Source organism: Ursus arctos, unplaced genomic scaffold (genome assembly GCF_023065955.2).
Source record: "Ursus arctos isolate Adak ecotype North America unplaced genomic scaffold, UrsArc2.0 scaffold_27, whole genome shotgun sequence".
Taxonomy (NCBI): Eukaryota; Metazoa; Chordata; class Mammalia; order Carnivora; family Ursidae; genus Ursus; species Ursus arctos.
Window position 1 is genome coordinate 38,199,101 of NW_026622952.1, and position 14,017 is coordinate 38,213,117.

Genomic DNA, 14,017 nt, shown 5'->3' on the forward strand with positions numbered 1-14,017 from the left:
TGTAATCTGTTACAGCAGTGGTCGGAAACTAATATACTCTTCAAATTCGTCCACACATTCAATGCAATCCATATCAAAATTGGAAGTTTTATTTTTCATCTAAAATAAAAAAAGGTAGATTTAATGCAAGAACAACATGAACCACTGGCCCGGGTGATGATTTCTTTCACCTTTGTTTAATTAGGATGCATGTTAGTTTCAAGAGTAACTGGATGGCTTGTTTACTGATTCTTTTGAGTAATACTTGCAATACTTGCAAAAATGTCACCATCTTCTATCACGTGCAGTAGATATTTTTCCATCTCTTGAGGTCCAGATTGTATACAACTTGCCATATCGCTTAACAGTACTGTTTAAAAAGTCTTTGCAAGCCTTTCAATATTCTTTTAAAGAGAGACAAGTTTTCCTTCTCCAGTCCTATGATGTTAACCCAAGTAAAAATTTCACTGTAATTGTTTACCAGGTTTCAAAGTTCTGAAAGGTTAATTGGTTGAATACATTTGTGCTAACTCATGGTAAACATTGCTAAGGGACTTAATGAATCTACCCATAATCTGAGATTATGTTTCGGTAGCTATTGTACCCTGCCAAGTGGTATCAGAGAAGCTAGAATACGTTTTTTACGTGATTCCAGCATATGACTAATCACCATGGCAGGCGTGGGTTTAGCCTGTCCGGAGAAGTAAAGAGCTCTTTAGCCTGCAATCATTATTCTTTCATGTAACAGTATAGTAGAAAGGGCTTTGTATCATGGGCTCCTGTTCTAAAATGCACCTGAGATTTTTTTTTTTCCCCAGATATAGAGAGGCCAATAGATCAAGGAATAATTGCCATAGAAAATACCGTTGCAGGCGGCTGGGTGGCTCAGTCGTTTAAACCTTCTGCCTTCAGCTCAGGTCAAGATCCCAGGGTCCTGGATCGAGCCCGACATTGGGCTCCCTGTTCGCTGGGGTCTGTTCCTCCCTCTCCCTCCGATCCTCCCTCCTACTCGTTCTCTCTCTCTCTTGCTTTCTCTCAAATAAATAAAATCTTTAAAAAAAAAAAAAAGAAAATATTGTTGTTAAACAGTTCCCAAGAAGAAGAGACACACCCACACCACTCCACACAGGGCCACAGGGGAAGCACCATGGTCCAATCAGGTGGCAGAGGGAGCAAGAACGAAGTGCGGCTCAAAGCCTTTATTTTGGTGTTTGAAGGAAGAAACAGGCAAGGGAAATCAGGCAAGCTAAGCAAGCTTAGCAATGGATAGTTTGAATAATTTTGGTAGGCTCTGGGTTATAGCAGTGATCACTAGTTGTCCCGTACCTGGATCTGGGGTGATTTAGGTCAGGGGGATAATGTTCTGGACTTCAGGAGTCTGAAAATGAAACAGAGGTATAGCTGAGGGATTGGTTGGTTTGCGTGTCAGATGCCTGCGCACAAGCAAGTTGTTAGCTGTCTGTAGGAATTAGCTAACCCCTTCCCAGGTCCACAGGGCCCCCCAAATTGTCAAAACATCATAAAATACAGAAAACAAAAACCATGATTAGTAGAGCTCTATTCTCTTTACAGATTCCCATCATATCTATGTCAAGATAAGGAAGGGCACACTGAAAGCATTTTTGCCAGAAGCAAAGCTGGCAAAGATCAGCATGTATTGAAGTTAGTTAGTTTGTATTCATCTGAAGCTTGTCTGTTGCTACTTTAAGGATGCCAATTCCTCCCAAGGGCTATTTGCTTCCACAAGTGCATTTGTTAACTGACAGCAAAGCCCAGTGAAATTATTTGTTGCATATTGAATATACTCCCCATTATAAGTACTAATGAAAAGCTACACCTTTAAGAATCATATTTGGAAACCAGAAATGCTGGGCATAGAAAACTTCACAAACAAAAGGCCAAGGACACCCAAGAAATGTTCTAGGACATCCTGAGCCCCAAACATATTGTCCAGGTACGACGAATTACAAAAAGTTGCAAAAAGTTCCCTATTCTTACTGATCAATTCACAAAGTTGAATCTTTTGCCTTTGAGCGGAGACCTAACACTATTCACATATTGAGGGCGGATGCCATGTTTTCCCCAGAGCAGCGCAAGTGGCAGAGCAGCTTGGGCAGGAAGAGGTGGCCACTCTGGGAGGAAGGGCCACAGCGAATCACCACTGCGCCTCCAGACTTCTCGTAGAAACTGACAAGCTAATTCAAAACATCTATATGGAAATGCAAGGGACGTCGGATGCCAAAATAACCGTTAAAAACAAGAACGAGTCCTGAATTCAAATCTTGACTATAAAGCCACAGTAATCCTGGCATAAAGATAAATTTATAGATGAATGAATAGAACTGAGAATTAATAAATAACCCATACATTTATAGTCGGTTGATTTCTGACAAGGGTGTGAAGGCCAATCAATGGGTAAAGAATAATTTTCAACCAATAGTCTTCAGACAACTGAATATCCACATGCAAAAGAATAAATTTGGACCTTCTACCTCACATGATTCACAAAAATCCACTCAAAATATAGTATAGACTTACTGTAAGAGCAAAAGTATAAAAGGCTTAGAGAAAAACCGTAGGTGTGAATCTCTGTGCCTTGGTTTAGACAGTGGTTTCTAATATCGAAAGCACAAGCAACGGCAACAAAAAAGATAAATTAGACTATATTAAAATTTAAAACTTTATGCTGCGAATGATACCAACAAGAAAGTTAGAAAACAAGCCAGAGAATAAAAGAAACTGTTTGAAAATCACATATCTGATCATGGACTTTTATACATCTACAATATATAAAGATTCCTTACAACTCAATACTAAAAAGATGACTGAATTTAAAAATGGGCAAAGAACTTGAGTAGCCACTCCTCCAAAGAAGATATACAGATGGACCAGAAACACATAAAGAAATGTTTAACATCAGTGATCATTAGGAAAATGCAACTTAAAACCACACAAGATACTAATTTGCACCCAATAGGATGGTTATAATCAAAAAGATAGTAATGAGTGTTGACAATGATGCGGAGAAGTTTGAATCCTCATTCATTGCTGGTAAGAATATAAAATGGCACAGCCACTTTGCAAATATTTGGGCAGTTCCTCAAAATATTAAGTAGTTACCATATGGCCCAGCATTTCCATTCTAGGTGTATACCTAAGGTAAATAAAATATATGTCCACACGAAAATTTGCACATGAATATTCACAGGAGCACCATCCAAAATAGAAAAAAAAAATGGAAATATCACAGACGTCCCTTAACGAATAGATAGATAAGGTGTGGTGTACCTATATAGTGGAATGTTATTTGACAATAAAAAGGAATAAGGTACTGATACGTGCTACAGTATGGATGGATCTTGAAAACACTATGGTAAGTGAAAGGAGCCCGTTACAAAGGGCCACATATTCCATGATTTCAAATTTTTAAAGCTTTTATTTATTTATTTAGAGAGAGAAAGTGAGAGAGCACAAGCAGGGGGAGGAACAGAGGGAGAGGGACAAGCAGACTCTGCACTGAGCACAGAGCCCAAGGCAGGGCTCAATCCCAGGACCCTGAGGTCATGACCTGAGCTGAAACCAAGAATAGGACTCATAACTGACTGAGCCACCCAGGCCCCGCTCCATGACTCTACTTACAAAAAATGTTCAGAATAGGTGAATCTTATAAAGACAGAAAGTATATTAGCCTAGGGCTGGGGGATATGAGGGAGGAAGGGTTATGGAGTAAATGTTAATGGATATGGGTTTATTCTTGGGTTGATAAAAATATTCCAGAGTTAGATTGTGGTGATGACTATACAACTCTGTGAATATACGAAAAACCACTGAATTGCAAATTTCAAATGGTTAATTTTATTGTGTGTCAATTATAGAACAATGAAGATGATAAAAATGTACACAAAAATGCAATGGAAATTAAAGTATGAACACATAGTTTTGTATTAAAATTACATCAGAATAAGGGCTCCTGGGTGGCTTAGTCAGTGAAGCGTCTGCCTTTGGCTGGGGTCATGATCCCAGGGTCCTGGGATCGGGTCCCACACTGGGCTCCCTGCTCAGTGGGAAGCCTGCTTCTCCCTCTGCCTCTCCCTTTGCTCATGCTCTCTCTCTGTCAAATTTTTAAAAATTACATCAGAATAAAATACTTGAATTATATATAGTAGTATTTATATTTGTTTTAAATCTATCATTATTTATTTAAATGTACAATCGTGAGCTTGGCACCTGTTTACTGATCCAATTTCTGTAAGTTTTAAAGGAACCTAAAATGAGATCACCGAGTCCTTCCACGTTTTTCTGCCAGACATGATGGTGAGCAAAGTTAAAGATGGTCTCTTTCACAATTGACAAGACATCCTGATGTACTTAGAAAAATCACTGATGTTGTAAGAGCACGCTCCCTCAAGCCCAGTGATCTGTTGCTGCAGAAGTGTAACCAACCGTTCTCATAGCACACGTTTCCGAGAAGTTCTCGGTATGACTCATTTCTATGTAGTCACATTTTTTTTTCCAATAAGCTCAACGTCTGTTGCATCCAGTGCTAGAAGTATAGGGATAATGATACACAACAGTAGAAATGTATATGGTATCATTCCTCTTTTGGTTTTGGAACAAAAAATGAGACATAGAAGGTGGAGATAGAATAATTATGAGTCTTCAACGTGTGTGGAAACATTTAAAGCTGTGGAATATGAACACGGACGAAAATAATTATATTAATACTTTATAGTTTTAGGTGCCCACAAGCTATATAAAATTGCATGTGACCCTCAAAACAACTGGGCAAAGGTATGAATGAGGAGACATGAAGGCTAAGCATGGTGCCTAAGTCCCTGCAGTTTATCAGCAAAACACAGACCCGAAATAAAATAAAATAAATCATCCCCAGCTCATATCACATATATGTAATATATATAGAATAGATACATATGCCTATAATGCAGATATCCTATTGCTATAACCACATGTAGTTGAGTATCATAATAAACAGTGATTAATGCTTCACATCAGTTTACGATTTTTGAAATTTATTCGCCAACGCTCAAAGATGGTAAGTGGCTTGGTCCAAGTTAACCAGGTAGCTCGATGAGAATCAAGGCTATACTCAAATTTAAGGCTTCTGCTGAATAGGCATTTAAAAATATGTCAAGGGATTCTTGGAGTGTAACTCCTTGCATCTGGCGAATACTGAGGTTTCCGTTCCAGGTCAAGGAGCTGGAATCCTTTGTTAGCTTTGCTCTTTCCCATCTGGGTCTGGTTTCACTCTAGGTGTTTGAGTTGTGAATCGCATTAATAGACATCCACTTTTTCTAGCTCTTCCAAGTCGCCCCTCTCTTATCCAGAAGCTCATCACTAAAACTGTGTGTATATATTCAAGTGAACAGGGAAGCAGAATAATTACGCGTCGGAATCAGATCCCCAGTTCTTCGGGGAGGCCGATAATAGCCTAACCTGACCAACTAAGTTTTGTTTTTGTTTTTGTTTTTTTTTTCAAAATATCCACCGAGCAATTCTGTTCACCCCTCTGCTTCACTTAAGTGATACAGATTTGAAACAAGCTACAACGGCCTACTTTACAAAGTACTTCCTCTGAACCTATTGCTTCCGTAATATCAAAGGAGGCACCTTTCAGAGAATGTCTACAGTGATGAACTCTCCCAATTTAAAAGTAAGAGAGTACAGCAGTGAGTCAATGAGAAAAGAATAAAAAAAGAAAGTCAGGGAACACAGGATTTATGAATTTTATATTCAGGGTTTTTACTGTTCTTGCTATGTTGGCTCACTTCTTTCCCTCTTTCCTGTCCCCAGACTCCCAAGCAACATAATGATGCATTGTTCCCAGTTTGAAACACACAGTACGTTCACGTTCATTATAGTATTACAGACTATATTATTTTAAATATTTTCCTTAAAATAAGAAGCTATTTTGTGTCCTGTTACTTTGCCTGCTTTAATTTCACTCTTTTTAAGGGTTTTAATGGTCAAGTCTTCCAAGAGAAACGAAGTGCCAGTAAATATTACCAATTTCAGTACCTTACCCCCCTGGACACAACTGGCCATGGTGGGACATGTGCCCCAGTGAGGCCGATTTAAAATTATTTTTTTTGAGACTTTTCTAAAGGGAGCTGGAAGAGAAGTGCGTTTGCTCCGCGGCTCTAGCGAATTTCGGCTCTCCCTGCAAACACTGCTGCTCCTGCAGCCCTTCTGAGTGCGCGTTCCATTCCAGCCCTTCTCCTTTGTGCAAGGTCATTGCTCCCTCAGTTCTTCCCCCTGCACTGTAGCACCAACGCCAGCAATTTCCCCCGTTACTGGATCATTCCCATGACCGTGCAAACATACTTTCAGTCTTCCCCCAAAATATCTCTTACCCCCCCTCGCCTTTTGTCTAGTTCTCCCGTTTCCCTGCTCTTTACAGGAAATTGCTTTGAAAATGTTTGTGTTCGCTTGTATCAGATCTTTCTTTTCGTATTCTCTCTTAAATTCACTCCAGTCCGTTTGCTTTGCTGCTCTGATCAGGGTCACCAATGACAAGTCAAGTTAGTCTTGACTTCTTTCTTTTTCTCACACTCCACCTCCAGACCATCAGACAATCCAGTTTGCTCTACCTTCAAAAGAGGTCTGCGATGCAACCCTTTCTCAAGCTCATTAACCGGGTGCAAACCACCACCATCTCTCGCTCGGGTATGACCAACATGCTCTTCCAGCTTCTACCGGCCCCAGCACTCACAGGGTTTGGGCTCAACACTGTAGCAAAATGATCTTGTGAAGTAATAGCCATATAACCCTCCTCTGCTCAAAACCCTCCAGGAGCTTCCTACGTCCCTCGGAGTCAAAGTTAAAATCCTGACGACGGCTTACAAGGCACCAAACATCTGTCCCTTTCTTGAACCCTCCCTCTCTGACCCCACCGCGGCTGCTCGCCCATCGGCCCCCCTGCGCCAGCCGCACCAGCCTCCTGCTGTTCCGCCAACACACTACAGAGCTTCGAGCTTCAGGCCTGTTCTTTGCTCTCTGCCTGGAACGGTGTTTCCACAAATAGCTTCAGAGCCAACTTTCTCATCACTTTCAAATTGGTTCCTTCTGAGGGCTGTGAGGGAAGATGATGTTCCAGGCCCTCTCCTTGCCTTAGAGACGCCCATCTTCATGTTCGCAGGGCATTTCCCTGTATCTTCACATCATCTTCCCTGTGTGTATCTCTGTGTCCACATTTCCCCTTTTCTATAAATCATATTAGATTGGGGCCCAACCTAACAACTTCATTTTAACCTGATTACCTCCGTAAGAACTCTATCGCCAAATAAAGTCACACTGGAGGTGCTGGGGGTCAGGACTTTAACGTATGCATTTGGGAGGGGACACGGTTCAACCCCAACACCTTCCCTGACCACCTGCTTCAAATTACAACCCCATCCACTCTCTATCATCCTTTTTTATGGCACCTGTTATTTTCTAGTAAAAGTATGTCCTTCCCCCAAGGCAGATAGGACCACTATGCTCTCAGAATATAGAATAGTCCATAGCATATGGTAGGTGCTCAATAATTATTAATTAACTTCACCTGTCTGAATCCCTGATGCCTCTTCTTCCAGAAATGATTGTCTGAGACAGTAACTAAGTAGCTTTTCAGTTACCAGACCCAAAGGCCAAAAATGCCTGAGAGGATGCCTACCTCCTTCTATGGCTCCACCTGCTCTGAAACCACCCAGAAAACACATAGGACTTGACCTCGCCCTAGGAATGAGGCAAACACTACACTGCGCATATAACAATTGCCAGGAATTTGATAACTCACTTTTAAAATGCCTTGAAAATGTAAAAGTGATTTTGCATTAAAGTTAACCTTCTGCTAAGTTTGGCACTTTCATATCCTTACAAAAAGAGATCCTATTCTTTTCTTCCTCTCTTTCTGTCCATAATACATTGCATACACACATGGATATTTATTGATAAAGCAGTGTCTCTTAGGACCAAGAGGACCAGTCGGAATCAACTTTCTCGAAATCAAATTCTGGTCAGCTGTAGAATGATGGACGACTTTGCTTAACTTCTCTGCACTTGGTTGAACTGTCTGTAAAATGACAGAGATTCCAGAAGGTTCTTTTCTTATTTGCATTTCTCTATTTATGGATGGATATCATCAAGTCTCTGTGAGAATTATGTGGATATCACTGGTTTTAATTTACTGACTCAGCAGAGAGAACTAGTGATTAAGATAATCCAAAAGAATGTCCTGAAAATAACACGGTATAGCTTTAAAAATCCTGAGAACAAGTATTCACTGCTACAATAGACTAAGCTCATTTGCAATTCCCCAACACCTCAGCTCTGTCCTATTTTTACAATAGACGGGGAATAGAGGGGAAGAAGTTTATTTACTTAAAAGGAGAAAACAACTATTAACATACATACCGAGTCATTGAAAATAATACGGTATTATTAGGCAAAGTATAATCTCAATAAATCTTTAAATAACTGCATTTGTGGCCAGTTTTTTGAATGATCTTTGTATTTAGAGATAGCAGCTATTATACTGATGCATAAACTGTTTTTTATGTAGTGTGTTTTTACCTTGTTTTATATACGTGTAATTACCTTGTCTGTCCAGAACCAATAATATTTTGCAATATGAACATGAAACTATCAGCTCCTGATTTGTGGCTGTGACAGTCATTGAAGATCTTAGAACACTGGATTTAAACTCTTTTTCGCCTTTGGCCTAAAATATTATCTCATTTAAAAGCTTGCATTTTTAAAGAAGGGGATGAAATTTATAGCTTGCATTTTCCTAAACTTCAAAAGTAATTAATGCATAAGCAGTGGCACTTCTACAGTATGCTCCTGTAAAAAAGATTCTTTAAATAATTTTTTATATTGCTATGGAAGAAATTTTCAGGATACACTGTAAGCAAAAAAAAAAAGTATAGAACAATCTTTGTCGTATGCAACCTTTTACTAAGAAACTGGAGAGATAACAAATCCGTATATATAAAGGAACATGGAAGGATACAAGAGAAACTCAAAATCCTGGTTATTTTCCGTCATATTATTTATACATCATTTTGATTTTTAAACCATGGGACTACATTGCCTATACAAAGAATTTTTACAAAACTTGAATTCTTTTTTATCTTATAAAAGCAACACAAAACATAAACACAATGGAAGCGGAGCTCTTCTCCTCCAACTTTCCTCTCATGAAGCAGACTAAGAGAGAAAGGGGAAATCAAGCTTGGCCCCGTGTATTGTCCAATTATTCTCTTCATTTTTATGAGAATGAGAGAATAAAAGGAGCGCTATTTTCGCCCGGCTACCCCGTGCTGTACGATGAATGTTTTTAGAAGAGTCCTTTTGTATGCACTCAGAATTAAAACTTCTTCCCATCCACAGCTGTTTTGGGGAGCTTCAGCTGCGATCGGGGAGCCGCCGGTGCCCGCAGACGCCCGCAGGTGCACCCGGAGCCGCAGACACAAAGCGGCAGCGCTGGTGCCCTCGGCTCCTTTGCGCTCATGCTCCGCGGGGGCTGATGTGGTTTTTGGAAGGGATGACACTAATGCAGGGAAATCAGTCTGTTTTGTGGGATACTCGGTGTTCTCGTGTGCTGTGTAATCATACGCATAATCCCTATCCCTGACCAGCTCGTGAGGCTGGCCGCATTCCAGCAGGAAGACAGCAACGCCAGCCGCGCAACACAGGTGAGAAGCAGCCAGTCGGATATTTGGTTAGCTTTATACAACGATCTGTAATTTCCTTAGTTTATTTTTCATATACCTCACTCTCATTTCGGCGAATAATCTATCCATAATAGCTTTGACTAATATGTATGTGCAAAAATAAAATATATATGATCCATAATCCATACATACATCAAAAACTATAAACGCTATTGTTACTGCTGTTTTTCAACTTATATTTCATGGCTCTAAATACTCTTACAGATATGGGTAATGGGGTTCTAGCCTAAGAATTTCTGTATAATCCGTTCCAAACTTTTTAGGACAAAGTGTAAGTCCCAAGATACGATAATTCGTTTAAATTTGTTGACTGGATTAAGTAGGCAGAAAAAGTGCAAAGAAGAGTGATTAGGAATTGTCTTCTCTGAAAATGAATGACATTTCAATATGAAAGAGTTCTCATGGAATTACTAATCCATCAAGACTCACATTAAAAAGGACCTAAGTGCAGTTCTTAATGGATGTTTATTCCAGCTGACTCACCACCCCAGCGCTCACTTGGAAATCTGTGCCAATTAAATAAAAATTTTAAAAGAATTTGATGAACCTTAATAAAATGGCCATCTCTTTAATTTTGCACAAATTACTCCTGTCTATCTACACATCTAGTCCTGTAGGGTTGTATTCTTTTTAAAAAATTATTTATCTATTCATTTTTGAGAGAGTGAGCGAGGTGAGCACATGAACAGGGAGGGAGGGGCAGAGAGAGAGGAGAGAAAGAATCCCAATCAGGCTCCATGCTTAGCTCGGTGCAGAGCCCCACATGGGGCTCGATCTCATGACTGCAAGATCACGACCTGAGTGGAAACCAAGAGTTGGACACTTAACCGACTGAGCCACCCAGGCACGCCAGAGTTGTATTCTTAGATTTGGAGAAGAGGAATGAAGAGAGAGAATAAGAGTATGTTATTATGTTATTTATGACAGCCAATGGCCTTTTGAGTATCAACTATGTACTCCTACATATTGAGTGGCAAAATTCTAAATGTTTCAGCAAATGCTTACTTACAGATATTTCAAACAATGTTCAAATAACCATTTGCTTCATGCAGTAGGAGCTAATTTCACACTGACCTTGAGTCACTGCTGGATTCTAATGTGTCTTCTGAATCATCAAAGATGCAATTATGGTTAATTTAATTTTAGTGCTAAGAATATGTTAATATGAATAATTTGAAATTATTGCACAGGACTAATAATCCCTACATATAGTTGCTTATGTTAACCAGAATATTAAGTTCATAGATGTTCACATGGGTCACAAGTTTTGAATTTGCTGTCCTTATAAAATCTGAAAATAAATGATGACAATAAACAATAATTGATAATGCTTTAGAGATGTTCTTTAGAAGCACAGGTTTCAACTCAGAATGGCTTTTTTTTAACTTTTTCATATTTAAATAAGTGCTCCTCCCCTGACTGCCCACGGCCCCTTCTACTGCATATTATATGGCAATTAGCTGTTTGTATATTCATCTCTCCTCAAAGGAGATGAGTATGAACATGTCCTCTAGAGAGGTGTCCTGTCTAGCGGGCAAGGACTGTCTTATTCATGCATGGTGTGTGAGTATATGGTGGACCCGGTGGGGTGGCAAGCAAGGTTTTTATTTTTTATTGAGATATAATTGACATGTAATGTTATATTAGTTTCAGGTGTACACCACAATGATCAATATGTGTATATATTACAAAACGATCATCACGGTAAGCCTAGTTAATATCCGTCATTACACGTGTTGGCAGTTCTTCTTGTGATGAGAATTTTCAAGATCTACTCTTGGTAACTCTCAGAAACACAATACAGTATTATTAACGACAGTCACTGCGCTGTACAACTTTCAGTTTCATCGAACGAGATGCCTGTTGCCCGCTTCTGTGTCACTCAACAGAACTATCGAACTCCCGTGTTATGACTGTCAGCATATTAGGACAAGAGCAGGAAAATGACATGAATGGAAATTCAGAGACGCTCATGGTTAATCTCTGGTCAGTGTTATCTGGAGAAAGACACAAATACATAGACAATTAATTACAACACAAGGGGATCAGGGCTGTTGGGATCAATGGGGATACAGAGAAAGAAGGAACCAAGTGTGGAGATGAGGAGGCGACACTCGAGTGGAGTCCTAAGAAGTGAACCGAGGTTTGTTCACGCAGTGAGGAGAGAGCACGTGCAAGGCAGGGATCCAGACGAGGCCCTCGTGGCGCAGACCAGGAGAAGCTCGGTGGGTCTGGATGGCAGAGCTGGTGGGCGGCACTGATGCGAGCTGATATTGGAAAGGAAGACGGAGGAGATGTGGAGTTTTGGTGCACCTTTGTGCCGTGGATGGCGAGATGCAGATGGAAAAGCAGGACAGAAAAATGAAGAGTGCGTTGGACTGACTGGACGAAAAGGAGAGAGGCAGGCAGAAAAGCACACTTGCAGCTACTTATGAAACAGCTTCCCTCTGTAGCACTAGGGAGTTTGCTAGGCTATCTATCAGTAGGATGCTGTTTAATCCTTGCAACAGCCCCCTCGGTTAGGCTCCATTTTCACGTACAGCCGAGAAAGGCTTACTGGTGTTACGTCACTTGCCCAAATAGGAGACAGGCCAATGGCACCATCAGGATTCAAACCCAGATGCATCTAACTCCAAAGTGTATGCACAGAGTCACTAAACTCTCTGCCTTATACCGAATTCTAAAAATGGATGTTCCTGGGAATGACAGAGATTAAAAAAAACCAAAGTGATCAGAGAGGATGAAAAACCAAACCAAAACGAAATGAGGTATTTGTACCTTGGCCATTCTCATGACCCATCTTGCGTTCCCTGCAGAGGCACACTGGGAACTCGGGCCGTGGAGCCCGGGGCCTCTGATCCCCCGAGTTCGGTAATGATGGCGATAAGTGCATGACCTTGAGGTGATTACCATTACACCTGTTCTGCCAATGCAGTGTGATAATGAAGGCACCCAGTAGAAGCCCTTCATAAACCGTGCAGGTCGAATTTTACCAGAGCCCTAAAACCACCAGAGGAAAAAACAAAACCCTACAACAGTAGCACAGCGGCACATGCAAATGGATTTGGGTCACCCACAGTATGTAATTTTTGGGCAAATTGCCTGATCTGCTTGCTGTTTTATGTGCTCTATTGTTTGAATATCCATATTATTAGTTTGCTCTCCTCTGGCCTGTGAAATTGATCGTACGAATTTTCTTTTCAATCCATTCCAGTAGGTGTTCTAATTTACATTTAAAATGTACGGGCAGTGAAGTGATAGCCCTGAGAGACTCTGTTACACGGATGCCGCTGAGCGCGAGCACATGCGTGTGGTGTTGGGTGATCTCCCAGGGAGGCGCTGGAGGGGGGCGCCCAAAGACACGGCGCCTTCTCGACCGTGACGTACTTAGCCATGGTTTTTTTCGTCTGACTTGCCACTTTGATCCTTAAAAATGCAAGGTGTCAGGTAAATGCAAGGTGCAGGGATGGATGGATGGATGGATGGATTTATTTATTTATTTAATTAATCAATCAATCAATCTTTGGCAGCGGAAACCGTGGTTGGATTAAGTGTGTAGTCCGAGCTACGAAGTTACTTACATCTATCGTCGAACGGGGCTGATTTGGTGGCTGGGAGTCTCAATCCACATTTAATTAAACTCCTTTGCTTTTTCAAATGAGCAGCTCAGGCACACACACACACACACACACACACACACACACACACACACACACACTGTTCGCCTTCAGTACGATGCTCTCGTGGCTGCCAGAACTAGACTGGTTTCATTACATCCTGACTGATCTATCTCAATAGCAAAAATCTGATTTGTTCCATTTTTCCCTGTGCCCTCTGACTTATTTGGAGAAGAATTTGTGGAATTTGAGTTGTTTGAATACTTCTGAAGGCTCAGTACTCAGGTTTATATTATAACCTTGCAAAATTCTAGCAATAATAAATAATGTGAGTAAATAAAATTTTGATCAAATTCGAAGACCCAGAACATTTGATTTTATAGAGGATATTTGTAAAATACGCAGAAGTTAATGTCAACATTAGTGTCTTTCATGAAGCTCTGAAACGACATCCAGTAGTTTAAAGACTGAAGAATATAAGACAGATTTCAATAAGTTCTGCGCCCCCCATGCCCCCACGTAAACACAAATACATTATGACCTGTATTATATGAGAAGGAAAGGGAAACGTGGTTGGATAGGAATAAGTAGACTACATCTATTTTACAATCAGAACATTATAGATTTTCTACTAATCTCCATTCGCATGCAGTGTCCTTATACTGTAATGAAAATTAATACTTTATA

The 14,017-nt window shown here is 40.4% G+C and overlaps 1 pseudogene; it reads right to left on the reverse strand.

Annotated features, from left to right (window-relative positions):
* Positions 1-221: 221 nt before the first annotated feature.
* LOC113262069 (COP9 signalosome complex subunit 3-like) lies at positions 222-2,014 on the reverse strand (annotated as a pseudogene).
* Between the last annotated feature and the right edge of the window lie 12,003 nt (positions 2,015-14,017).